The sequence below is a fragment of the Vulpes vulpes genome, chromosome 16, assembly GCF_048418805.1.
Source record: "Vulpes vulpes isolate BD-2025 chromosome 16, VulVul3, whole genome shotgun sequence".
Taxonomy (NCBI): Eukaryota; Metazoa; Chordata; class Mammalia; order Carnivora; family Canidae; genus Vulpes; species Vulpes vulpes.
Window position 1 is genome coordinate 52,854,113 of NC_132795.1, and position 26,271 is coordinate 52,880,383.

The 26,271-nt window shown below is 44.7% G+C and overlaps 1 protein-coding gene across 6 annotated transcripts in view; it reads left to right on the top strand.

The window, feature by feature from the left end:
• PACSIN2 (protein kinase C and casein kinase substrate in neurons 2) overlaps positions 1-26,271 on the top strand; it is a 134,012-nt gene that overhangs the window by 48,810 nt on the left and 58,931 nt on the right. For 2 of the 6 annotated variants that reach the window (XM_026017435.2, XM_026017437.2), the window contains exon 1: positions 918-1,220. The exons of 3 other annotated variants lie outside the window; for them this stretch is intronic. The gene's annotated coding sequence lies outside the window, so the exon portion shown is untranslated. Of the gene's footprint in view, positions 1-917; positions 1,221-26,271 lie in introns of those variants that run through there. One more of the 6 variants, XM_072741663.1, reaches the window with a different exon arrangement.

Below are 26,271 nucleotides of genomic sequence, written 5' to 3' on the forward strand. Positions count from 1 at the left end.
CCCTGTTGCATACCTTTTAAAAACACTTTTTATTGAAACAATATACATACAAACATACAAGTGCACATATTGTAAGGGTGTTTAGCAGTGAATTTTCACAACTGCAGCTCATGAACAGCTCAGCAAATAGCCCTGCTCAGAAGCATTCCTGGGAACCCTTTCCTGCCTGGTCCTTATTCCATTCTGTCTTGGCTTCAAGCCCCATAGGGTAGTTGTGCCGCCTCTTCACTGTATCTAGAGGGAATTTTACTGTATGTATTTTCGTGGGTGCATACATTTTAAAATGAATCAGGACTTCCTCCTCCCCTAAAATTAATTATTTATTTATATAAATAATATACTTATATAAATAAATATATGTATATATATTTTCTTTTTCTTTTTCTTTTTCTCTTTCTTTTAATTTGTTGTAAAACTCTAGGAAGAAAGGGGGCTTGTAAATTCTAGGAAGAAAGCCCCTTCTAGGGGCTCACACTTGGATATTTGAGTGCCTTGGGAGGCAGTCATGCTGCAGAGAGGCTGGGGTCTCCACCACTGAGCCTGCATCTGTCTTCCCATGCATCTCCCACTGTGGAGCTGCTTTGTCTTACCGTGTGGAGTCACAAAGAGAAGTTGAGTTTTACATGTAGGGACAGTGTAAGATCATCCTGTGCAAGGAAGTCTCTATATTACATTAACTCCTGTGACGCCTGGCACCTTAGCTCCAGTGCAGGTCTTTTCTCCCTCCTAAGTGGAAGGATCAAGTACAAGGAGAAATCCTAGGACTATCATATGCAGTGTAAAGTAGTTTATATGCAAGTTGATTTTGGGGAGGGAGGGAAGGTAATAGGACTTCTGTTCTCAGATCTGCTCTCTCTGACTTTATCTCAAATCCCAAGATTTCTGTTTGGCCCCTCTCTGAAAGGAAAGCGCTTTTGAAAAGAAAAAAAAAAAAAAAAAAGAAAAAAAAAAAAAAGGAAAGCTCTTCTGTGATTCTGTGATGGTCCCAGCAGGCCTGGAGCAGAGGTCTGAGAACCTGGTGCCTGTACGGTGCCTGCAGCAGTGTAGGGGACTGGCCTTATCTAGCTGCAAGGAGCCGGCAGCCAACAGGAAATGATGAAATGTGCTGGGAGAATTCGGCTGGGAGCTGGAGGTCAGACATACCAGCAGGGTCGGAAGGAGGCAGGTACGGAAGCTGATCTGCAAAGTGAGGCGGTGAAGCTGGCGTTTGACAGCAAAACGTGAGTGTGCTATTTAAGGCATATATTTCCTTTAAGGGAGACCTTTTTAAAAGCAGAGTTTTCATTGATATTTTTTCTTCTGAAGAGTGTTTCTGAGTGTTTGATTTAGCAGAAATCTCACCTTTTAAACACACTTAGTTTTAGAGCTCCTTGATGGAAATGTTCACTCAGTTCAATATTAACCGAACAGTGTGGAGTGTTTATCCAAAATGCTTTGAGAAAATGTAAGAGTAAATGTTTGATTTCCTTGGTAAATAGATTTTGGCCTAAACAAATGAAAGACGTGCTTTATAATTTTTACTCTGGTTTTAGAACATATATACATGTTTCATTCCTAAATAGATGGAATAAATTAGAAACTTTGGCATGGCTTAGGCCAGCTTACATACTTCGAGCTGTATTGTTTTCTTTCTGGGGAGCTAAATGAGTTACTTGAGTTAACTATTAATAGAGGGTTGGTTTCTTTTCCTACTGTCAGGCACTCTGTCTTTTACATTCTGCCATTTCCTTTCTTAAACAGCCAAATCTAACCTACAAACACGGAAATGGGACTCGGGAGAAAAAGCGAACAAATTAGCTTCTCCGGTTGACACTAATTGCTGTTTCATGGCCGTCTGCTCCAGACTCTCAGAATTAGCATGTGGCTTGCTCCAAGGCCCCCTCTGCCTTCCTCCTCCGGCAGTTCTTTCTTATTCCTCTTTACAGCTGGACCCGGTGTCCTCTGCTCCGTCTGACTGCTGGTCACTAGACACTATGCTTTTATTTTTAGTAAATAGCAAAATGTAAAAGTTTTATTGTTCCAACAACTGAGAAGCCTTACATGTGTATTTCTTGTTTCTTCTCTGGAAGTCATATTCTGGAATTGAAAAATTATGGTTCCTCTTCCCTCCTTTTTGTTTATGAGTACTGTGCTTCTAATTAGAGTGTTTTTAAAAAATCCTGATACTTGAGTGATCCATCCACTAAGGGAATATGCTTTTGGATTATTGCTGTGAACATTTGAAAGGCAGTGTAATGGTCTTCCTTCTGTTTTCCAGAACGTGCAATACCGGTACAGTCTATGCCACCTAGAGAAGTGTATTTTCTTGTTAGGTTGTTACTGTATGATTTGTGTATTTCTGATACTTTTAGGGTTGTGTTTTCTTGTTTTTTATTAGTCCCTCGAATATGTGATATTTTTCTCAGACCTTAATGAGGTCCAAAGGTTTTGCCCTTGCTGTTGTAATTCTAAGTATCTCCTCAAATTCTTTGCTTCTTCATACTAAGGTATCTTACTGAATTCTAGATGAACTTTAAATGCTGCGTTTATAAGAATAATAGTCATAACTTCAGACTGAACGTATCTTGCAGGTCTGAGATTTATTCCAGTAGTAAGATTCATCCTCTCCTTACCCCCTTTCTTTTTATGCATCGTTAGTCCTCCGTTTTGCCCAGCCATGTAATTCTGTTATTCATTTGGTGGCATAGTTGAAAAGATGGGAACATGATATTTAGAGTTGTAATGGCTCTTGCTGGAGGTATAGTCTGGCCCCTCTTTTCTTAAGAAAAAACAAAAACAAAAACAAAAAAACCCACAAAGGAATTAAGACCAAGACACATATACCTTGTTGACTTGTCCAAGGTCACACAGCTTGTTGGTAGCTGAGCTTCTAGTCAATATTCTAGACTGGCTTCTGGGTCACTGGCCTCTCTTCTACCAGCTTTCTCCACATATTGTCTCAAAATTAATAGGGCTTGGCTAAGAATGACTTTTTTCTTTGATGAATCCCATTTTCATTTGTTTGATTTTCCAAATATTCGGTTTTTTTGGAGTAACTTCCCTAAGTTAGTACCACTGGGCAAAGTATACAGTGAATTATCAGAAGCCTGAAGAAATTGGCATTTCTCCCTCCGAGAGATTTTTTTTCTTAAAAAATAGAGTTCTCGACTATGTAAAGTTTTTCTTGCTTTGCTACTAAACCGTGCCTTACTCAGTTGTTACTGTTATAAGCATACCTCATTATATGATTACCTGCTAGCTGAGAAATCCAAACTTAATAAACTCATAGCCATTACAAGAAATAGACCAAAGTACTTGGTTCTTTGAAAGAGGATTCTTTAGGATCAGAAAGAAAACCCTGAAGTCTGGGGGCATTTCAGTCCCTCTGAGGAAGTATCCACAGCATTAAGTCTGGACTGTGGCAGACTTTAAAACAATACTCTATCATGTAAAAAAAAAAAAAAAAAAAAAAAAAAAAAGAGGGTAATGATTTAATATATGAAAGTGGAATTTATGCAACTTTCCAGAATCAGTTAAAAATAGTCTCTCCTAAAAATTGATTTGACTTCTGAAATTCAAGTCTGGGAATTAGACGCGAATAGAGGCCTGAGAGCAGTGGGTGACTCTTCTTAGACCCTGATGTGGTGCCACTGTCCAGAATCACTTTGAATTCCTTGCAGAGGTTCACAGAGTGGTAGTTACTTGTATTTTCTGAAGTATTTAAGAATATATGCCTTCAAGAATTTCAGAAAGAAGTACACTACAGGAAAACAGGTATTTTCATAAACACTTTCATTGTATTTGAAATTGTGCTCAACAACTTTATACCTATTTTACTTTATATATATATATATTTAAAATTTATTTTTATTTATTTGAGAGAGAGCAGAGTGAGAGAACACGAGTGGAAGGGGAAAGGCAGAAGGAGAAGCAGGCTCTCTGCTCAGGGAGACTCAATCCCAGGACTCCGGAATCATAACCTGAGCTGAAGGCAGACACTTAACCCGCTGAACCACCCAGGCACCCCCTTATTTTAATTTATAAAACTTAAGAACGAAGTAGCATATGTGATCAGTGTTTCTATGCAATAGGGTGGCACTGTGTCTTCCCTCCTGCAGCTCTGGCAGGCAGTTTTGTCATTAACCTTGAAGAAGCTGCTGTTTTCGGTTGAAGAGCCAGATGACCACATCTGAAGGCCAAAGAAAGGGCAAAAAGGGAGCAGCTTGGTTCACTTCTCCCATAATTTAGTTATCTTTGTTTCCCAACTAGCATTTTATCTTTACTGTTATATTTTCAGTACATATTAAGTATAGAATAGTTTAACTGGCTTCCTTTTCTTAATATATAATTGACCTTCTTAATGTATATGTACGTATATGTATAATTATGCATGTAAATATCTGTATACATAGGTATATAATTAGTATATGATTGCCCTAGTCAGTAAGTAATGCTTGATATTCCTCCTTGCCACTTGCTTCTGCCTACATTAGTTTGGATTCTGGTGTGCCTGTGAATCTAAAGATGTGAAGGGGATATGGTACTGGCTTTGCTGTAGACTGAGGAGGGTTAGGGCAGCCCCTGGGGTGCTTTTGGCCCCGAAGCCTCTCAGAGTTCATGCTGTTGGTGTCATCCAGGCCTTCCTCATTTCCATCTCTCTTCGGGGCTTCTCTCCAGGACAGCTTCTAGCAGTGGCCTTAGAACCTTCTCTTAAGACCTTGAGAAAACTTTTGCCAGTATGCTGGCTAGATCCTAGATCCTAGATCCTAGAGCGAGGGAGAGAGGAGAGTGAGTGCACACACGTGTGTGTGTGTGTGTGTGTGTGTGTGTGTGTGAGAGAGAGAGAGAGAGAGAGAGAGAGAGAGAGAGAGACAGAAAGAGACACCATGAGGGAAGTAACAGTGGAAAACACGAGCCATTAATTTGAATGAATGAGTGATTTGCAGTGGTCCCCTTTCTGTGGAGGCTGTTTTTGAAGGCACTGTAGTCCTGTTTCACCAGACTGGTCTAAATACATTTGCATCTTACAGTTCTGCCTTGAAACCAGGGGACAGACTACTTAACATCTCCTCCAGTCCTGGGAATCTGGCCTAAATATTTCTTCTCCTTAGACTCTGTCATGACTGAATCATATGAAATGAATCTTTACATGGACTAATGAAGCATATTGTTCTATTTTTGGTTAACTTAAAGAATCTAACAGGAAGTATTCTGAATTTGAAATGTGTGCCAATGGCCATCAGAGTATTAAGGGATAACAATAATCCTCTCCTCTCCTCTCCTCTCCTCTCCTCTCTCCTCTCCTCTCCTCCCCTCCCCTCCCCTCCCCTCCCCTCCCCTCCCCTCCCCTCCCACATGAAGCCTGTGCTGAATTTCTTTATTTTATTTTATTTTATTTTATTTTATTTTATTTTATTTTATTTTATTTTATTTTATTTTATTTTTATTTTTATTTTTTATTTTTATTTTTATTTATTTATTTATTTTTTTGTGCTGAATTTCATATTCAGTCTTGTTTCCCATCGGGGTTGTTCTGCAGTGGAACAGTTGTTAAGGGGGATCAGGGGAGAATGATTTTGCTTACTTGACAAGATGTTAATGTGGTTACAGGCTAAAACATTGAACTTCCCAATTTGGAATTCTGTCTTTGTTTTCAGTATCGGTAAGGCTAGTATGGTGAGATAAATGAAGTACAAGGCAGCGTGTGGACAGCAAAGTGACCTCTGTATAGTTCTTTTCCACTATGATCTGACGCATAAAGAAAAAATAGCACAGGGCACAGTGGTCTGATGACCAAATACTTGTTGACCTGGAGAGCAGAAATGTTTTGTTAATTTTCCACCTATGAGTGTGTTCAGTGCAGGTTCCTCTAGATCTGGCCTGTGCTGTGTGGAAGAACGTTATACGACAAGGCCCCAAGGCCGTGCAGAGAAGGATCAGAGCCACTCGCAGAGAAGGCTTTGCATATTTCTTGTTCAATGCCAAGACATTACATTTATTCTTGGCCTCATCCAGTAGACTGCTAAGGTTGATGAGTGTGAGTTTGGGATAGTAGATGTTGTCCTAACGGCGAAAACTCAGAGCAAGGCTCATGTAGGCTATGATCATCCTGGCAACCTGACTGCTCGCACTGACAGATGTGCAGGCACCTGAGCAAGCTCTGTGCTTCTTTCCAACCATTCATTAGGTCACCTCCTGGAGGGACAGTTCACCAGGATGCTGGGTGGCTGGATTGGGTGATGTGCTCACTTACGCCTGCATATGTTCATACATCATTCAGTTTGCCCACTTGGCAGAGTCTCTTGTCCACTGAGTGTACCTCAGGTCTTGTGCCAGCCCTGGGGTCCATGATGGTCGAGACTCCGTTCTTACCCCTGAAGAGCTCATAGTCCAGTGGGGTAGAGACTTCTAAGTGCCAGGGTGACGAGTCTTCTCAAAGAGCTGGAGGCACCTTATTCTGCTGTGGAGAATGGAGAAGGTTGGGGAAAATATCACAGTTTGGTAGTGGGTTTCAGAGAGAGGGGCCTGTTGGGCAGATGAGGGAGGCAGAGGACACAGGAGAGGCAGGGAGAGGGAGAGACTGTGCCGAACCTGGGAGTGTGACATGGCCAGACTGCAGCACACAAGTCGATGTGCTTCAGGTTCCTCTGACTTAGCAGGCCCAAACCAGTTCTTTTCCATCCTAAACCAGTTCTTTCTTCTGAACTGTTTCTCTTTGTGGCAGTTCCTATACCTTGCCTCCAGAATGAGGAATTTTTAATCCCTTTTCCTCCTCTGCACCTCCGTTCCTGGCATAATCACTTACTGTGTCCTCTGTTCTTCCTGAACATTGCTCCTCTGTCCTGGTCTCCGAACCATTTCTCTTCCTCTCTGTCCTCTAGAGCTGCCCTGGCCAGTATAGCAGCCACTGAGCACATGTAGCTATTTATATTAAAATGAATGAAAAGTCAGATTAAAAAGACAGTTCCTCAGTTGTACTAGCTGCCGTTCAAGTATTTTGTAGCTGGTGGCTGGTCTGTTGGACAGCCCAGGTCTAGAGGCCTGATGGTGTGTTCTTCACTCTCCATTGGAGGAAGCTTTCCCTCCTGGACTGTGACCAGGTCCCTCCCCATGACCTTCCCCAGGAGCCCAAACCCCTGGCCCTCAAGGGGTTTCGCCTGCTGGCACCTGTTTTACCTCCTGGTATCTAGCTCTTCTCTCTCCTGCCTGCACCCCCCCCCCCCCCTTCTTGATCCTTTCATACGTTTTTACCTTAGTGCCTGCTACACTTTCTCTCTCCAGAATATCATTCCCTGCAGGCTGCAGATCTAGCGCCCGGCTCTCCCTGGCTTTCTTCAGGTTGGTCTCATTTTCTCTTTGTACTCCAGCGTACTTATAATCACATGGTGGTACTTGTCTCTTAGAGAGTACTGACAGGTGCTTATCCTGTGGTGTCGTGGTTTGTCTCTCTCTGTGGCAGGCGTGCTGGTTAGGCTTTGGGGACACATAGATTTAATTTCAAAACCAACCCTTTACTTGCCAGGTAGCTTTGGGAAAGATATTTAACTCGTATTCTCTGAGTTTCAGTTTCTTCATCTGTAAAATAAGTCTGGTATTTTCCTTGTGTTAAATGAAACCAAATGCTTAGAGCTCCTGCCCTGTGCTCTGAGGGCTCTTCCGTTGTAGCTGAGCCATCACTCTAGAGTCATCCTGGTACCTGTCGGCCATGTGAAAGCCGCATTATCTACAAATAATGATATTTTGTTTTCTAATTCTTGTACCTTTTACTGATTTTTCTTCTTGCATTGGCCAGTACCTGCAGTACAGTTTGAATAGAAAAGGTGGTAAGAAGCAGCCTTTTCTTGTTCTTGTGCTATTTGCTACAGTTCTGGTGAGTTGTTTTGTTGGTCTTCTTTGGTTTTGCTTGAGATCTATCATGCCCCCCACCTCCATTGCATTTATTTTCTCTCTCACTTTTTTAGTCTAGAAGTTAAATTCTCTGTCTAGCCCTTTAGTGCTTATGCCCCAAATATCTTTTCTCTCTCCTCTCTGAAGGATTTAAAACATTTTAATTCCACACCCCTCCCAACTTATCCTGGATTTCTTTTCTGAATTTTAAAATCCTAAAAATTAGATACTGTGTTTCATATAATCAATGTTTATATGTCATTGTATTTACCCTTATATTTGCTTACCATTTTTTCTTGTGCTTCAAACTTTCCCTCTGAGATCATTTCTTTTTGCCTGAAATAGATCCTTTAGAATTTTTTTCTTGTGATGTCTTTGGAGGGTGGTGGTGGTGGTATCTATTTTATGTTTGAAAATCTCAAGTTCTTATTAAAAACTAGTTTTGCTGAGTATGGAATTCTGAGATGGCAAATATTGTTGCTCGGCATGTAGAATATATCACTGCAGTGTCTTCTGGCGTTTATTGTTGTTCTTGGTCCAGTTATCATTCTTTTTGGTCTTTTCTCTTTGGCTGCTCTTATGACCTTTCCTGTGCCTTTGAGGTTCTAAAGTTTTACTTTAATTTATCTTGGCATGGCTCTTGCTTTCTTTCTAAAATCTTGCTTGAATTCATTGGGCTTCTTTGATCTGTGGTTTTGTGTCTTTCAGCATGCTGAAAATGGTCTTTAAAGATTGCTTCTTACCCATCCTTAATGTTACCTCCTTCTGGAAGTTTCTTAGATGTAAGTTAGGCTTCACTGTTTTTCCCAAGTCTTTAAACTGTTATATTTTCTTTCTTTGTCTCTCCTTGTTACCTGAGAGAAAAAGCTGACTTACCTACTTATATTCCTTCTTTAAATTTACCTTTTTGTTGTCTTTAGATTCCTTTATGATAATTTAGAGTATAATAGAGTGATGTAATTATAGTTTATTCAGCTTTTAAGATTTTTCAGTGGGAGACACATTAAGATACCTGGTTTACCTAGCTGCTGGAAACAGAAGTCTATTCTGTCATAGTATATGTTTGTACACATACAATGAGCCTAGCACATTCCATGACTCATTCATTCCAGACATGTTTATTTTGCTCCTATTGTGCATCACTGCTAAGGATGCAGGGATGAACTCAACACAGTTCTTGTTCTTCAGGAGCTTCTGTTCTTCTGGGTGGTGAGAGACAGTATATAAATACATAATTTGTCATGAGAAACTGAGTATTATTTAAAAAATAAAGCATCTTTTGGGGGCTGATGTGTCAGAGAAATGGGGACGGGTTAGGCTTTTTAAAGAAGGTGGTATGTGATGATGATGTGAGGGAGCAAAGTCTGCAGACCCTGGAGGAGGGGTGTTCCTGGCAGAGAGGAAGCAGGTGTGAAAGTAGGCCTAAACCTGGTGCATTTAGAGGTCCGTGGGAAGGTCACCGTAGCTGGAGGAGCCAGGGCTAGGGGTTGGAATGAGCCAACACTGAAGCTAGGAGCTGGGGCCAGATCACATGGGACCTTGTAGGTCAGAGTGAGGAGTGTAGATTAGTAATTAGTGTTTTTCAGCATACTGAAAGACAAAACTATTGGCAAGTTTGGTGGCTTGACCCAGGGTAGCTAAAGCAGAGATGATGTGAGGTGGCTACACTCAAGACCATGTAGTAACTGGTGTGCAGAGAAGAGGGAAGAGTGTGGAGGCCTGGGCCCTGTGGGCTTTATAATGGTGAAGGTGCTGCTGGATGGGGTTGGAAGGTGTGTGGGCACCTGTACTGAGTGAATATAAGTAATACACACGGACACGAAGATAAAGGACATGGATTCCTTTACCAGAAATCTTGGATTTCGTGCTTATGGACGTTACAGAAGGGGCCTAGGGCACTGCCTTGTTTTCCTTTTGAATTTTCAAGGGACCTAACCAGTATTCTTAGGACCAAAATTAAATACACATATGCAAAAAAGAAAACCCCCAAACTCACATATTGCCATCTAGAGAGGGTGGATAAAGTTCCCATTTACTTGAATATTTGCTCAAGTGTCTCCCCCTGAGGGAAGACCCTTCACTGACCACCATCCTGTGTGTGCTAGCCCCCAACACTCTGTCCCTACTGGCTTCATGGCCTAGCCCAGCCCTCGGCACCACCGGCTGTGACATTTCCGTCCTGGTCTGTTTGCAAGTCCTCCAGGCCCTGGAACATCCGTGATGACTTTCTCACCCCGTTTGCCCCTGTGCCCCATGTGCCCTGTGCCTGGCATGTCAGAACCCCTCATTACACTTTGCTGAATGAAGCAGTTCACATTTTGGTACATAGCCTCCTGGACTGTTCTTCTGTGTAATCACCCATTCTTAAATCTGTATTTTTAAATAAGCTAAAGTAGTCAGTGATTTAGACCTCAGGTGCTGCAGCAAAGCACGACCTGGGCCCTGGTGGGCATCCGGTGCTGTCTCCAGTCTGCGTCCAGCCTCTCGGAGCAGCTCCTGAGCCTGGGCTGTGGTTGGAGCACCTCATCCTCACTCTCACCTGGCTTCAGACTGCAGGCGTCCCCCTTCTAAACCCCCCTCCTGCTTGCCTTTCCACCGTCCTCTACCCTCTGTCCTCCCTGTCCCCTAATCAAGTGTGACCTTGTCTTCTCTTTCTGGCTGTACTGTGAACTCCTGGGCTGAAGGGCTGGGTCTTATTACGAACTTCACTTTGCTCCTTTCTGCCAGCTCTTAGCAAGGTTTCTGGCATTCAGAAAGTCAGTGTTTAAAAAAAGAAAAGGAAAAAGTAAAAAAAAAAAAAAAAAAGGGATAAGTTTTATACAAAAAATTATAAAAATCTATTTGATTTAATCTAATTTTGCTGAGTTTATCAGAATACATTACATATTTTATTGAAAATGTTTAAAAATTTGGTACACAGGCTATTTCTTGAGCTAGCCAAACTGACAAATATTTTTTTAAGGATAGGCTCTTTAAAAATCCTTTTGGATGGAGCACCGGGGTGGCTCAGTGGTTGAGTATCTGCTTTTGGCTCAGGTTCGGATCCCGGGATCCTAGAATCAAGTCCGTCATCAGGCTCCTCACATGGAGCCTGCTTCTCCCTCTGCCTGTGTCTCTGCCTCTCTCTGTGTGTCTCTTATGAATAAATAAATCTAAAAAATAAAATCTTAGACAGTCCTTTTGGAAGCTTCCCTTTGATTTTACTTCCCCCAGCTCCAAAGCATATAATCATTGCTCCTCACAATCTTGTCAGTTTGTCACACCAGGTCCAACCTGGCCCTGAATCTTTCTCTGGAGCAGAATGCTTTGGCTTGGGGCCTTGTACCTCTGAATGAAACGGAAGATTGTGTTGACAAAGTGGCACCGTAGTTGAGTGCGTAATAGTTACAAACCAAATCCTTCTGTGGTTTGAATGACCTTTTTTTTTTTTTTTAAACTTCAAAGGCACATATTCACAGCACTGCTTGAGAAGTACTTGAGCAGTTTGTTTCCTGGTGGCTCTGATGAGCGTGAGGTTTCATCGGTGATCTCCCACCTGCGCTCGCACCAGGACGAGCTACTTTTCATTGCACGGAGAGCAGCAGCGCGGGGCAGACGTCACTTCTTGGAGTGTCATGAGTGACTCAGGCTGGGGACCTGGATAGCGTGACCTTTGGCACCCTGCCACTCTTTGGCAATGATCTTTCTCTTCTTCAAAGCCACAGCCCTGTCCCAGGGCTTGGCTGCAGAGCCTGTGTGCTCCTGGGCCACAGTCTGTACCTCCTCTGCCTGGAGCGCCCTTGCCTACTCTCCAGCTGGTGAATCCCCACTTGGGCTGTCAGCCCTGTGCCTCTGGGTGGCCCCTTCTGGGTGGTCCCACAGAGTTTTGTGCAGCAGTTTCTCCTGGCACTTGGCGCTGTGGTGGAGGTTAAGTGTCCATCAAGCCTGTGAGCAGGAGGATGCCTCCGTGTCGCGTCTGATGTCCTGGCTGAGGCTGGCCCCCAGTCGCCCTCACTCTGGCAGCCCGCTGTCATCCAAGACCCCCATGCTGGCACTGTGCCAGGACGCAGACAAAGGCCATTTGATCCTCACAGCCTTGAAGGCAGATTGGATTCCATGTTACAGAGCAACAGTATCAATCACAGACCTCTTAAGTATTTTGCCAGGGGTGGCTGGGCCATTAAGGGGTCATGCCAGAGCGCCTCGTGAAGAATTCTAGACACAGGTTTCAGAGGCCTTCTAGATGGGTGCATCCGGGTATGCCGCGTGCTTCTCACCTGCTGTCCTCAGTTTGCAGGTGGGCTGCGGCCCCTCTCGAGAGCAGGTGGTGTGCTCGGTCCGACATGGGGCCGCCGCTCTACACAGGAAAAGAGGCAGCGGGGAACTGTCCACAGAGGCCCTTTGTATGACAGGAAGTCCCACTTGTAGAAGGGGCTGCCTCAAAGTGGAGGGGCTGAAAGAAGCCAAGTAGTTGACCTGAGGCCACTGTGACTCATGCGTGTTGTTAATAATGCCCTTTGTTGAATCTTGGGAACCTGCTTCAGCAGACCTCGGAGGCAGCCTGTAACCTCCTGCTCCCGGCGGGCAGTGCACTCCTCTTCCTCTCTTTTCCTATCATGTCTGTCCTTGGTGAATGACCCCATTTTCTTGCCTGAACAAAGGACAACCTCCTGACCCATTCTGTATTTTTTCCTTCTGCTTTTGCCAGAAGACTCTTTCTGGCTCATCTGGGACTACGTTACTTTTCCTTTTTAGGATTTAAGTAGGTCTCTTGAGTTGTAAAACTTGCAGCTCAAGGAAGAAGTATCCCACTGGGCAAGTGCTTCTGACTGAGAGAAGGAATTTTCAGGGAGTGTTTGATGTGGCTCCTCAAAGATTAGTGCAGGGAGAGTGGGGCTGCATTCTCAGAGTCTCAGAGAGTCTTGGGTAAGGATGAAATGAGGGTACCCAAATCGACAGCCCGGTTCCCTGGAACTTCATCACACACATCTTCTATACCTGTGGCCATCTGTCACCTGTTAGGTAGTACCCTTAGGATGTAAGGACACCCTGAAGTGATTGGGGGAAGTGGTGGCGGTGAGGAGTTGATGTGTCCTTGTGTGCTCTCCATCCCTGACCACCAGTGGGATGTGAGATGAGCCGCAGACTTCCAGGAGGGTTTGTGGGCATGTGCGTGTGCGTGTGTGTAAAATCCCACTTGTGTGAAGGCGTTCTCTGGTTATGTTGTAATAACACTGCTTCGGTTTTTGGCAGGCAGTTTTATGTGTTGTGGTGTGTCTGGGGCTCTTTGCTGGGTTGACATGGTGGCAAATCAATGAGCGCTTGTTCTTTAGTCCCTTAAAATGAGTCTTTGTTGAATGTGACTGCCTGGGCAGTCGGTCTAGAATGCTTACCCTCGTGAGGCAGAAGCCACATCTGTTGAACGTGTTTAATCCTGGGTAACAGATACTGTCTTGAGATTTTGGTGACCTCGGGTCATCACCCTCTTCCACATTTATAGTGGTAGAAAAATCAGAACTGCGAAGACCCTTATCATCTAGCTCACCACCTCCACGTTGTGGAGGAAGGACAAGTGTCAGTAGGGTCTGAGTGGGACAGATCCACAGATGACTAGAGCTCCCTCCCCAGTCATGGGATGCTACCTGGGGCAAGTGACTCAGTGGCTCAGCCTTTGTTTGACTGTGTGTGCAATGAGGCCTATAGACTTGATGTATGAGGGGCCACGTGTGGAATGGCCCAGAGTGTGGTAGCTACCAGTGTGTTACTCCTGTCACCATGTCAGGAGCCAAGAGGGACCTGAGATGTGTGCTGAATTCTGGCACAGGGTGTCAGACCTGCCCCGACAAGTCCTTAGACTTTATTATCTTTGTCCGTTCTTCATCCTTGGGCTGCTGTGGACTTGGGGCACTTGTACTTTTGGCTGCCCTGCCCTGGATTATGTTAGATACATTACTTATGTGTCCCACTCGGTCCAAACATTTAAACTGGCACCACAGGTTGTCAGCTGTGGCCAAGTGAGCATAGTGTGACTCGAACGCAGTGGGAATGGTGAGGCTGGAGGGGGCTGGTGGTTGAAGCTGGGAGGCCTGGCTGGCCACGCTGACTCGTCTTGGAGGGGATTCCAAGTTGCAGCATAACCTAACCTTCCAAAAGGCATGTCAGCCGCTGCGGCAGCATCATGGAGGATAAAAGGAAGGGGCACTAGACTTGTAGGCTGTTAGTGGTCTAGGCAAAAGCCGGTGATGGCTTTACCAAAGATAGCCACTGTTGTGGGAATGGGTGAAGCAAGAGGATTCAGGAGGGACTAGAGTTGTCAGTCAGCTCATGGAAACTGATTTCATGTGGTGGGGTCAGTAGGGAGTTGGGTTTGGGAAGAAAAGGAGTTTCCACCTTGAGCAGTTGGATGAGTGTTGGGACCATTTCCTAATGTGGGAAACCCTAGGGCTGGAGTGGGCTCAGGGAGGGTAAGAAACTGTTTGCAAGGACTGTGTGATGGCTCAGCAGAGGTGTCTAGAAGGCAGTTGAATACGTGAGTCTGGACTTTTGGGCCAGAGACTCAGATCAGGGGACATGATACGATATGTGGGAATAGAAGAGCTTCTTAGGTAACATGTGCTGCTAGAGAGTAGGGCCTGAGTCAGAACCCTGGGGAATGGCAACATCTAAGGCCCGGGCAGAAGAAAGGAGGAAAAAGCAGGAGGGGCAGTGTTGTGAACACTGGGGGGTGTGATTGTAGAAGGAGAGCATGGGGTGGGGTAGGGAGGAGAGGGTAAGGGTACCGAGAAGACCTGAATCTGCAGCCTGACACGGGAATGGCCTTTGCTTTCTTGTCTGATTAGTCCCGTCAGAGATGGGAGAAGAAGCTGCAGGCGGAGATGTATGGTCAACTCTGATAGGAAGCTTAGCTGTGAGGGGTGATTGGGGGAGTGAGGTCCAGCGGCAGGATGAGGGCCCAGCCTTAGACGGGGTGGGGGTGGTGGTGGCGGGGCCAGCCAGTGGGCGCAGATGCCTCTGAGGGGTAGCAAGAAGCATCGGGCCTTCTGACCGTCCACCTGCCCGTGTTCTGCGAGAGGGAAGGGAGGCAGCCAGGGAGAAGGTCTGCAGGAGCCTGTGGAGAGAGCTGGGGAGAGCTGCCTGGAGGAGGCAGTGACGAGGACCCCCACCCCCCACCCTGAGGAGGTATGACTTCCAGGCTGCTCAGGGCTGGAGGCAGGGTGATGGGTTGAGGGTGGTGTTACCACTGGGCAGGTGTGACGGCTCTGGTTCCCGTGGTGCCATGAGGGTAAGAGGGTTGAAGACAGGGCGCTGGCCAGCCCAGGACAGAGGAAGGAGGAGGTGTGGAAATGGGGAGGATTTGTCTGATGAAAGACGACTAGGTATTACTGCCCCCTGAATTTCTGTTGAGTTTTTCCATTAACGTGAATCCTAGTCCAAAGGAAGAAGCATGGTTTTTATAGTTACGGAGGGAGGTTCTATGGTTACAAGTAGGAGTCAATTGAAAGTAAACACTGGGGAGTAAACATTGAGAAAGTGTCCGGGCGTCTGAATGATGAAAACTTTATTGTGTGCCCACTACTCTGCTAGGCACTTTGGCGCCTACAAAACAAATGAGGCTCTTAAACATCTCCCAGGGGCCCGATCTGCCTCTCCCTCTAAGTGTCGCTGACAGGTGGCCCGCCAGCCTCTCCTTGAACTTAAGCGAGGACACTTCCTGAGGATTCCTTCCTGGTATTGGAGAGCTTGAATTTAAGTGAGTTTTTCTTTGTGTAAAGTCATGATCCCTCCCCTTGAAACGTGGATCCAGGTTTGTTATGTGAAGGAACAATATTTCTCTTTCCCCAGCACAAATACTACATGTCTCTTAAAAATGCACATGCTAAAGTTGTTTCACAGAAACAAGGCACTCAGCTCCATCACCACGTGTTCTCATCCCTGTCACCCCTGACTTGATTATTTGTTGGTTTAGACATTCAGTCACTTTGCAAATATTTGAACGTCTACTTCATGCTAAGCAGTGGGGTTACAAAGATGAAAACACAGAATTCTTGGCTTTTAATTTATATGTAATAAATGTCTCTGCTCAGTTTTTTCACTTATACCCAATTTCAAACATAAAATGATTTACCTGCTTGCCCTTTAAAATGGCTATGTGGTATCCACTCTGTCCATTCACCATTGTTTTCTCAGTTTGTGAGCATTGACTTGTCTCTAGTCTGCTGTTATAAATATCACTGGGATGAACATTTTGTTCAAGCTATTTTTTTCTTTGAGTTTATTTGCTTGGGGCATATTCCCCAGAGTGGGACCGCTGGGCCAAAGGTTGATAACTCCCTTGTTCTGTATTTCCAGATTTTTCCATGAAGCCTATCAGCCATGTTAGAGTACATTCTATTTTCCTATACCCCACCCAAACTGGCATTGTCCTTTTTTCTTTTCTTTTTTTTTTTTTTATGATAGTCACACAGAGAGAGAGAGAGAGGCAGAGACACAGGCAGAGGGAGAAGCAGGCTCCATACACAGGGAGCCCGACGTGGGATTCGATCCCGGGTCTCCAGGATCGCGCCCTGGGCCAAAGGCAGGCGCTAAACCGCTGCGCCACCCAGGGATCCCCTTTTTTCTTATTTTTATAAGTTATTTGTTTTTTTAAAAAAGTTGTGCTATCAGCCATGTTAGAGTACATTCTATTTTCCTATACCCCACCCAAACTGGCATTGTCCTTTTTTCTTATTTTTATAAGTTATTTGTTTTTTTAAAAAAGTTGTGCTTTTTCCCCCTACACAGTAATTTGTTGTGCCAGATTTGGCTAAGTTATGCTGCAGTAGCAAGCGAACCCCAAATCTCAGACTTACATAATAAAAATGTCTTATTCTCTCTCTGCATATCCCTTGTGGGGTGTTGGGGGGTGCCATTTTGCACAGTCACGTTGGGACCAGGACGATTCAGGAGATTTCCCCATTCCTATAGCTGCAGTGTGATCCTTCCCAGTGGATGACAGCCAGGAAAGAGAGGGCTGGGTACTTTGAATAGGCTTTTCACTAGGTATGTGGCCTGGCTTAGCAGATGGAACTTCTGTGAGCATTCCTGTCTGTGTCCCAGCTGTCTTTTTTCCTTTGTGCACATTTCTGACAACTTCCTTGTGTGGGGATTAGGATCCTTGGTCTTCATAGGAGTCCTTAATATATTCTCAGTAATAAGATTTTTATCAGTTGTGTTGAATCCATTTTTCTTTGCTTTTTACCTTACATTTTATCGTGCAGAGGTTTAAGTCTTGGGCACATCCATCTTTTTTTTTTTTCTTTCTTTTATTTCTTTAATATCACAAATTTATTTTCTCTTTCTTGGCCCCGTGCCCAACATGGGGCTTGAACTCATGACCCGGACATTAAGAGTTGCACACTATACCTAATGAGCCAGCGACGCGCCCCTACAAGTTTATCATTTTCTTAAAGCCAGAGAATAGACTATTTCTTTGAGTTGCTTCAAATAGACTTTTTGCCTCCAAATGACACTTCACCTCCTCTAAATATATAATATCAGGTGGTTTTAACTAAGTTAACTTTGGTCCTTGGTGATACTTGTTCTGTAACATGAAAGAAATCTGAGCACAACAGTGCAAAACCTCCTCATGATTAAAAACAAAACAAAACAAAACAAAACACTGAACAGAGTAGGAATAGAGGGGAGCTTCATTGGCCTGATAAAGGGCATGAATGAGAACTCATTAGGTTTGGAAAGAAAAGACTGAAAGGACAAGGATGTCTACTCTCATCACCTCTGTTCACATTACCCTGGAGGCTCTACCTAGGGAAGTGGAGCAAGAAAAAGAAATAAAAGACATATAAATTGTAAAGAAAAAAATAAAGCTATCTCTGTTTGCAGATGTCATGTTCTTGTGTATAGAAAACCCTAAGGAATTCACTAAAAAACTAGTAGAACTAATATCTGTGTTCAACACAGTTGCAGGATATATAAGATCAATTTATAAAAATAATGGTATTGCTATACATTAGCAATGGATAATCCAAAGAATTACAAGACTCATATACTGGAAACTGCAAAGTATATATTGTAGAGAGAAATTAAATGTGACCTAAATAATGGAAAGATATCCCACATCCAGGGACTGGAAGACTTGATGTTGTTAAAATGGCACTACTCCCCAAGTTGATTTACAGTTTCAATGTGATTCCTACCAAAAATCTCAATTGCCACCTCTTCCCCCTTTTTGGTAGAAATTGACATGCTGATCCTAAAATTCTTATGGAAATATAAGGTATCCAGAATAGTCCAAATAATTTTGAAAAAGTAGAACAAAATTGAAATATTCATACTTCCTCATTTCAAAAATTTCTACAAATCTATAATATATAAGACAGTGTGGTATTGGCATATAGGGTAGACATATAGATCAGTGGGAGAGAATTGAGAGAACAGAGTTCAACTCTTATATTTATATGGTCACTTGATTTTGGATGAGGCCAGCAAGCCAATTGAATGGGGGAAAGAACAGTCTTTCGACAGATAGTGCCGGGACAACTTGATATCTACGTGTAAAAGAATGAATTTGGACCCTTAACCTCATACCAAATACAAAATTTAGTTCTAAATAAATCAGAGACCTCAATGGAAGAGCTAAATCTATGAAACTTTTAGAAGAAAGCAGGCACAAATCTTCTTCCCCTTGGATTGGGCAGTGGTTTCTGAGATATGACACCAAAACACAAGGGAAAAAATAGATAAATTGGATTTTATCAAAATTAAAAACTTGTGTGCTTCAGAGATACCAAGAGAGTGAAAAGACAGCTCACAGAATGGCAGAAAATGTTTTCAAATCCTGTATCTGGTAGACAGAACAGATATATAAAGAACTGGATTAAAACCCAGCAATGAAAGGACAAATAACCCAATTAAGGGCAAAGGATCTGAATAGACACTTCTCCAGAGATGGTGTACAAATAGTCAAAAAAGCACATTAGTCATTAGGGAAATGCCGATTGAAACCGCATTGGGATGTTACTTAACCCCCACTAGGATGTCTGTAATAATAAAGGCAGCCACTGACTAGTGCTGGTGAGGATGTGGAGACATCTGACCCTAGCCACAGCTGAGGGGTAGTGGGGGTATAAAATGGCACAGCTGCCTCGTGGAACAGTCTGGCTGGCTGTTGGAAATAATTTTTGAAAACAGTTCCTCAAAAAGCTGGAGAGTTGCGATATGACCCTGCAGTTCAACTCCTAGATACCTACCTGAAAGAAGTGAAGACATATGTCCAAACACAAGAGTTTTGCATAAATGCTCACAGCAGCATTTATAATAGCCCCAAAGTGGAAACAACCCAAATGTCCATCAGCTTGGATGGCGCAGTATTTCGTGATAAAAAGGAACAAAGTACTGGTATGTGCTATGGCATGGATGGACCTCGAAAGCATTGTGCTGAGTGAAAGAGGCGGTCATAAGAGATCACATGCTGCAGGATTCCACTGATGGGAAATGTCGAGAATAGGCAAATCCAGAGAGACAGTAAGTAGGTGAGTGGTTGCCTGGGGCTGGAGGTGCAGGGATGGGGTGACTGCCAGACGGTATAGAGTTTCTTTTTGGGGTGATGAAATGTTTTAAAACTGACTTTGGTGATGGTTACACAGCTCTGAACACATGAAAAAAAAAATCACTGTGTACTCTTTAAATGGGCAAATTGTCTCTCGATTTAAAATAGGAAAATTTTCCTGTTAAAAAAAAAAACCTAGCAAAATTCCAACTTCTTAAACCATTGGCCCTCCCACAGCCTCTTTAGGCCAAATGATATCATTCCTTTGTGTGTTCCTGAGATAAAAACTTTGTTGACCCTCCTAAGTTGTGACTTCCAGGATTAAAACACAAAGCACCCAAGGTACAGGAGGAGGAGGCAGAGGCAGAGGATGCTGGCATAAAGGGGAGGGACTGGGAGCAGAGAAGACCAGGGCCTGGCAGGTGCTCCATCTCCAGGGCCTGCTAGTCTCCCTGTGTTCAGAGCAAGGCTAACGTTCTGGTGGCACCACTTGCTGCTTTACCCGCTGACCTTGGTGACTCCGCTTCTGTTCTCCTCCCTTCCCAAATCTGTTCAAGGAGGAGCGGATGTCAGAGAGTGCCTGCAGGGCTGCGGGCGCCTGTGTGTCACCTGTATTCTCACCTCCAGGAGCCTGGCTCACTCAGCACACGCGTAGGCTTGTTGACCCTCTGCTGTGCAGCTCCTGAATTTCAAGGTGGAGAAGAGATGGGCTTACCCTTGAGCAGCTCATAGTCTGATGATTTACTCTGCAGGGCGTCTTCTTCCTTCGTTGCACAGAAAGCTAAAAATCTGTTTTTGCAGTAAGCTGCTCTCTGAATTAGCGAGCAGTTAAGAAGGAATTTGGGTTTTTATGCCAGCGCTCTTGCCGTTTGGTGCTGGTTTTGACTGTGTCATAGATGACTGTGTAATAGGCAGCATGTGTGGGGCTGATCACAAGCATTGGCCTCCTGGAGCCTCATCGCCCCGGAGGAGATCCCCTGCTGCAGGGTACACTGTGCATGCGCCAGGGGAGAGAGCCCCACTTGAGAAATCTAGCAATCGTGTCTGGTAGAGCACTCCCATATTCCACAGTTTATCGGACGCCTGGTAAATGCAGATGCCACTACAATGCCAGCTTGCAAGAAGTCAGGAGCTTTAGCTTGTTCATTGTGATCTCACATTGCTGTAACATGGTAGGTCTCGAGATCTGTTTATTAGTGAATGACTGGGTGAGTAGAGGGACCGATGGCGAGATACAGTGACATCGTTTGTGGAAGGGTCGGTAACTGTCCCTCAGTCCTCCCAGAGCTGGGCAGGGCAGGGAGCAGATGCTGAGGCTGCACAGGTAAAAGCCACCACTGTGAGCACTGGAATTGGAGCTCCCGCACCTTGGTCTTCTGTACAATCCAGGCCCACTCCAGCCCAGAGCACAAAAGTGGTTACGTTTCTCATCAAAGGGTTTGCACCGTGGGAGTGTGTCCTGGCCCTGCTGAGTGTTGGCTCTTGTGGGGACCGCGGGGAGGGGAGAGGCTGGAGTCCGCCTAGGCCTGCTTCAAATAATTTTTCTTTCAAATCTTGGGACTCTGCCTGTACATGTTCTTGAACCACTGTTTGTATTCTCACATTAATATCAGATTTGCAAATGTGTCATTTTTGTCCTTTTTAAAGTAACTTTTTTATTTTTAAAACTGTGGAGCACCAAGTCAATATTTAGCTTTGGGAGATTTTTAGTCTGAGTCTCCACATTCCCAGGGTGCCTGCCAGCAGAGGGAAGTCTCACAAGTATGACTGCAAAAAATCAGTCCTAGGCACAGACCCTTCCGCTGATGTGTTTCCATCGCATGAGAAAAATGAGTTTAGGGGCATGGCTAAGTGCTTTTGGCTCCAGCTCCTCCTCACATTGGGTGAACTAACGGCTGATGGGCTGTACTGAGACCACGTGACTTTGGGTCTTGCCTCCCTTTGCTGCCGATTCTCATAACCTGGGACTGTTTCTACCTAGAACCGAAAGAGGAGCTGGCAATGACCAGGGAGGGGGGTGGCCATCCACTTGTTTGAGGAATTAGCACCCACTTGTTTGAGGAATTAGCACGTAAAAGACACCAGGGGTAAAGCATAGTCATTTTAAGAGTGACTACAGGACTCCAAGTCCAGAGTTTTGAAATGCTAATTTCTCACATAGAGAAGTCTATCACCTCTAATGATCAAGATCTAGTTCAGATGGTATGTTCTCTCTCCCTTTGTCTTCCCTTCACCTGTGATCCTGTCTGTCTTTCTTTCTCTCTCTATTTTTAAAATTTATTTATTTTAGAGAGAGAGAGAGAGAGAGAGAGAACCTGAAACAGCCTCTGTGGTGAGTATACAGCCTGACTTAGGGCTTGATTCCAGGACCCTGGGATCTTGGCCTGAGCCGAAACCAAGAAATCGGCCTCTTAAGTGACTGTGCCACCCAGGTGCCCCATGCTGTCTCATTTTTTGGGTAGTTGTTCTGGGTTATACGTAGCTAAAAGGGCAGGACTCTGCCCCCGTGGATTTCTCACGGAGTAGAAGGACCTCTGTGAGCCTCACAGTTGGCACGCGACGGGAGTGCTGACTCTTAACTCGGCCAGGCTGGTGGGAGATGGTGGAGCCCAAAGGACCTGGGGAATTGCCAGGTGGCCTGTTGGAGCCAGGCATGTCTGTACCTCCTCTGCTCGATGTCCTTGACACACAAGTACGAGGTCTTCCTAGAGGAAAAACTTCCTTATCCACTTCTGAAGCCTGCTCTGTGACAGAACAGCATATTTTAAGATTTGAGTTCACATCCTGTAAGATAATCGGAAAGGAAAGGTCAAGCATCTTAACACCTCCTTGGATATCCCAAAGGTGGAGGCTTTATTAAGTATTTTCAGCTTCTGGGGCTTTCCTTTCTTCTTCATGCCAGTTTTAAGAATAAAATAGATACACCTTTCTCTGGATCTTTCAGAACCATCTCCGTTTTCATTTTTAGGCCTTAGGAATGCACTGCTGAGTATTTGTGATTCATATCTTCTGCTTCTTGGTGAGCCCAGGAAATGGTTTAGAAACTAACCCCCTAGTGAAGATCGAGAGTGAGGGATTTCAAGATACCCTACCTATGCTTACCTAAAGTTGACTGCTTGCCATGCTTCAAAACCATTTACATTCTGCATGGGTCGGAAGGCATCAGTTCTTAGCGCTGTCCCTTTGAATCTAGTGTTTAGCAAGATGATTTTGTTTTACTCTGCAAAAGTGTGGGCAGGGGGTGGTGATGATGTGATCTGGAGAAAGACTGCTGGGTGAGAACAGGGGAGCCTTCTGGAGGTGGGAGTAGGGAAGAGAAGCTGTTCCGGCTTCATGTCTGTACAGCTGGCCCTAGTGTGGGATTCTCAGCAGTGCTGGACTTCCCTGCCTCCTGGGGCTTCATGGGGTCAGTGGAAAGGTCTTGGGGCCCATGTCCCTGCTCCTTACCCCCCAGCGGCCCTTGGGCACATCTGGGTCGGGGAGGGGAGAGCTGAGCTCAGGAAATGCAGGGCACAACTGCTGCTGGGCATGTGCTTGAAGGACCATTGAGCCAGAGAACCAGGGTGGAGGGGGCAGGGGTCAGGGGTTGACATTGGTGGGATAGAAATTGAAAGAGTGAGGTCATTTTGTTTTACACTCAGGATTCTTTTAGAACTCCTGCGTCATCGTTTCCGCTATTGTCTGCCTGGTGGCGGTCACTGTCCCCTCTCACGGGGCAGCACTGCAGTGGCTGTTTTGCCATTCCCCTGCCGTGCCAGGCAGGCCTTCCTGCCTTCAGACACGAGCTTCCTTTTGCCACGTGCCTTTCCCCTGGAGGCTCTCACAGCCTTCAGCTTTGTCTCAGATGTCACCTGTTCAGCAGCTCTAGCCGCTCCCTGTAAAAGTACAGCCTCCTTTCCGCCTTCTGCTGGTCACTTTTCCTGCTGTGTTTCTCCCCATAGCGGCTACTCTGATTTATTCTCTGTCGGCCACTTACACTGGAGTATGACTCCACAAGGATGGGGATATTCGTCTGCTCCATATCCTGTTGGATTCCCCAGCACCCAGAACATAGTGTGACTGTAGGTATTGAAAGAATGGGAAGCAAACAGCGAGTGGGTAGTTACCATTGTATTCCCAAGGGATATATGCTAATTTAATGAAAAGTAAAACCTTCCCTTTTGATTACTGCTTTTATTTAATAAAAAAGGCCTCTTCATTTCTCATTTTGACACAAAATGCATAATATACATTTTCACTGAACACTTTGAACCAGTGGCGGCCCCAGTCTGTCCTGAGCCTGCACTCCCAGGCTCTCCTTAGCGTGTCCGAGTCTGAATAGAACTTTGAAGATCACCTACTTGATGAACAAGGGGAGTCTTGTGCTAAGTCCAAGGTCATTCTGCTGCATCTCATCTCATTTGCACTAGAACCAGGAAAGGGAACCAATATTTATTTTTTGCCACGTAAGAGAGGCATATTCTTGCATTACCGAAGCTAATCCTCATTAAGAAGCCTGCAACGTGCTCATCATCATGCCCATTTTATGAGTGGGATGTCAGAGGCATAGAGCAGTAATGTGATTTGCTAGGGCATGTGGCTAGTAAGACTGAGATGGCTGGATCAGTCCCCTTCCTAGCCACCGCTGCTGGGGACATCCCTGGAGCCCCTCACAGGGTACACAGATCTCCTCAGCTGTGGTGGTGAGCACGTAGAGCATGCTTTCCAAATCTTCTGTTTGATGCTGCTGCTGGTCCGTCACCTGTGTTTCCCTTGGCTCAGTGTGTTCCAGTTTTCCTGCGGTGAGTGTGTTCTCAGGTGGACCTTTGTCACTGTGGGCAACACTCCTGCTCAAAGCTAGCTTGTGTTTGAGTGGTTTTCCTGGGCTTTTGATACAAACTAAATTGAAATCTCAGTGATTATGGGGCTTGATGAATGATTTATGTTGCAAAATACTTTAAAATTAGCCCTAAACAAACAAAATAAATTTTAAGAGATTGCCTAAGTATGGTTACTTCATTGAAATTGGTCACAAAAAAAAAAAAAGAAAAGAAAAAGAAAAAGAAAATGGTCACCAACTGGCAGCAAAGCTTTTTGCAAACAAGTTTTTCTGGTGTGTAAATGAGTGTGTAGTATATCTAAAACAGGTCTTTGGGCATGTGGAAGAGTGGCATGGGAGAATAATTATTTTCATGGGAAAAAGAGAGGAGGGCTATAGCAGTTAGGGCAGGGTAAGGGGAATGCAGGTTAGGAGGCAGGTCCTGGGCTACTGAGGAAAAATGGCACAGATAGCACAGGACTGAGGTTTCCTAGAAATTCTCTCCCTGGGTCCATTCTTCCTTCAGCGACTGTCTCTGAGCAGCTAAAGGCACTGTGACAGGCACCAGGGTACCCCCAGGAGCTAACAGTCTGGTTGGGAAAATAAGGCTCTAACCAAATAATGGCACCATAGAGGACCTATACTGGGACAGTGATGTGGGGGGGTCATTGTTGTGATTGGGGGGGGGGCTTCTCGTTGGAGGTGACACTCAAACTGGGCCTAGCAGGTGGGTAGGAGTAACAAGGAAGGGCAGTCTCAGTGCACTGCCCCTATGGTTGTTCAGGGCCTGGCTAGAGGTGAAACTGGGCCAAGCAGGTAGGGCAGGCCAGTGCAGGGCCCCCCAGGGCTGAGACCTGGGGCTTATGTGTGCAACTGCTACATTAAAAGGTTTGTATAAATGTAGTTGGAGGACATGCCATGGAGATGGGGCCCAAGGGGAGAAGGTGGGGGGCAGTGCACACAAGTGAAGGGGAAGGGTGGTCACATATACAAAATACCTTAAAAAGTTGTACATTAATGATAGAAACTGCACTGTAGTTCCTTAACCACATTTACTAGTATTTGAGCACTTAGTATAGCACACTCCAGGGCTTCAGTTATGCTTTTTGAATTTAGTTTGGCTTTTATTAAAAACCTCGACAATCTTCTTGTCATGAATACACATTTCTGTGCTCTCATCAAACTCTAAAACATATAAGGTCTTATTCATATCAAGTTGCTGGTAAAATAAGAGAAAATTTTCAAAGCTTCCTTTTACTTTCTTTGTCTCACGTTTCTCCAGTAGGGAAAAGGACTGGGAGACTGTCAAAGAACTGGCTGTTCTCATAAGTATTTGAGGAGAACAGTGTGAGTCATTGTAGCTTTTTGCTGGTATTTTAGTATCCGGTTTATTTTTAAACAGTTTTGTGCAACTGGAGTTTCTTCCGTGGTTTCTGTTGCCATGGCTCCATAATATTTCCTCAAATCTGCTTGTTCATCCTTTCACACACTTCAGCATCAAATTTACAATTCCTTAGAATCAGAATATCTTATTATATCCAAGAATGTTTCTCCAGTTGCAATAGCATTTTGCTCCAAAGTGGAAAAGTTAGTTGTTTTTCCCATCAGAGATGATGGGAGGAGAGAGGGTGTAGTTCTGTGAAGGATAGTGCAGTGAGGGATGAGTGGGGGCCCTTAGGAGGCTCCCAATGGTGGTCTAAGCAGAGGACCAGTGACATCTGTGTGGAACCATTTCCCCTTTACATTCCACTGGGACATGGGGGACACAGGATTGGCAAGTTGCCATGTTTGCTTGGGACATGCTGGCATTGGACGTTTTGGCTCAGACGTCCAGCAGACTCTTGGTTCTTAGTTCTTCTACAGTGTGAGTGTCTGTTCTCTCACTCTATTTATTTTTAGACTTGATTGAAACTTCTACCCTGGGAAAATCTCTTGTTTTTGTTTTTTGTTTTTATTTTCTTTTTAATTTTTTTAAAGATTTATTCATTCATTCATGATAGACATGGAGAGAGGGGGATCCCTGGGTGGCGCAGCGGTTTGGCGCCTGCCTTTGGCCCAGGGCGCGATCCTGGAGACCCGGGAT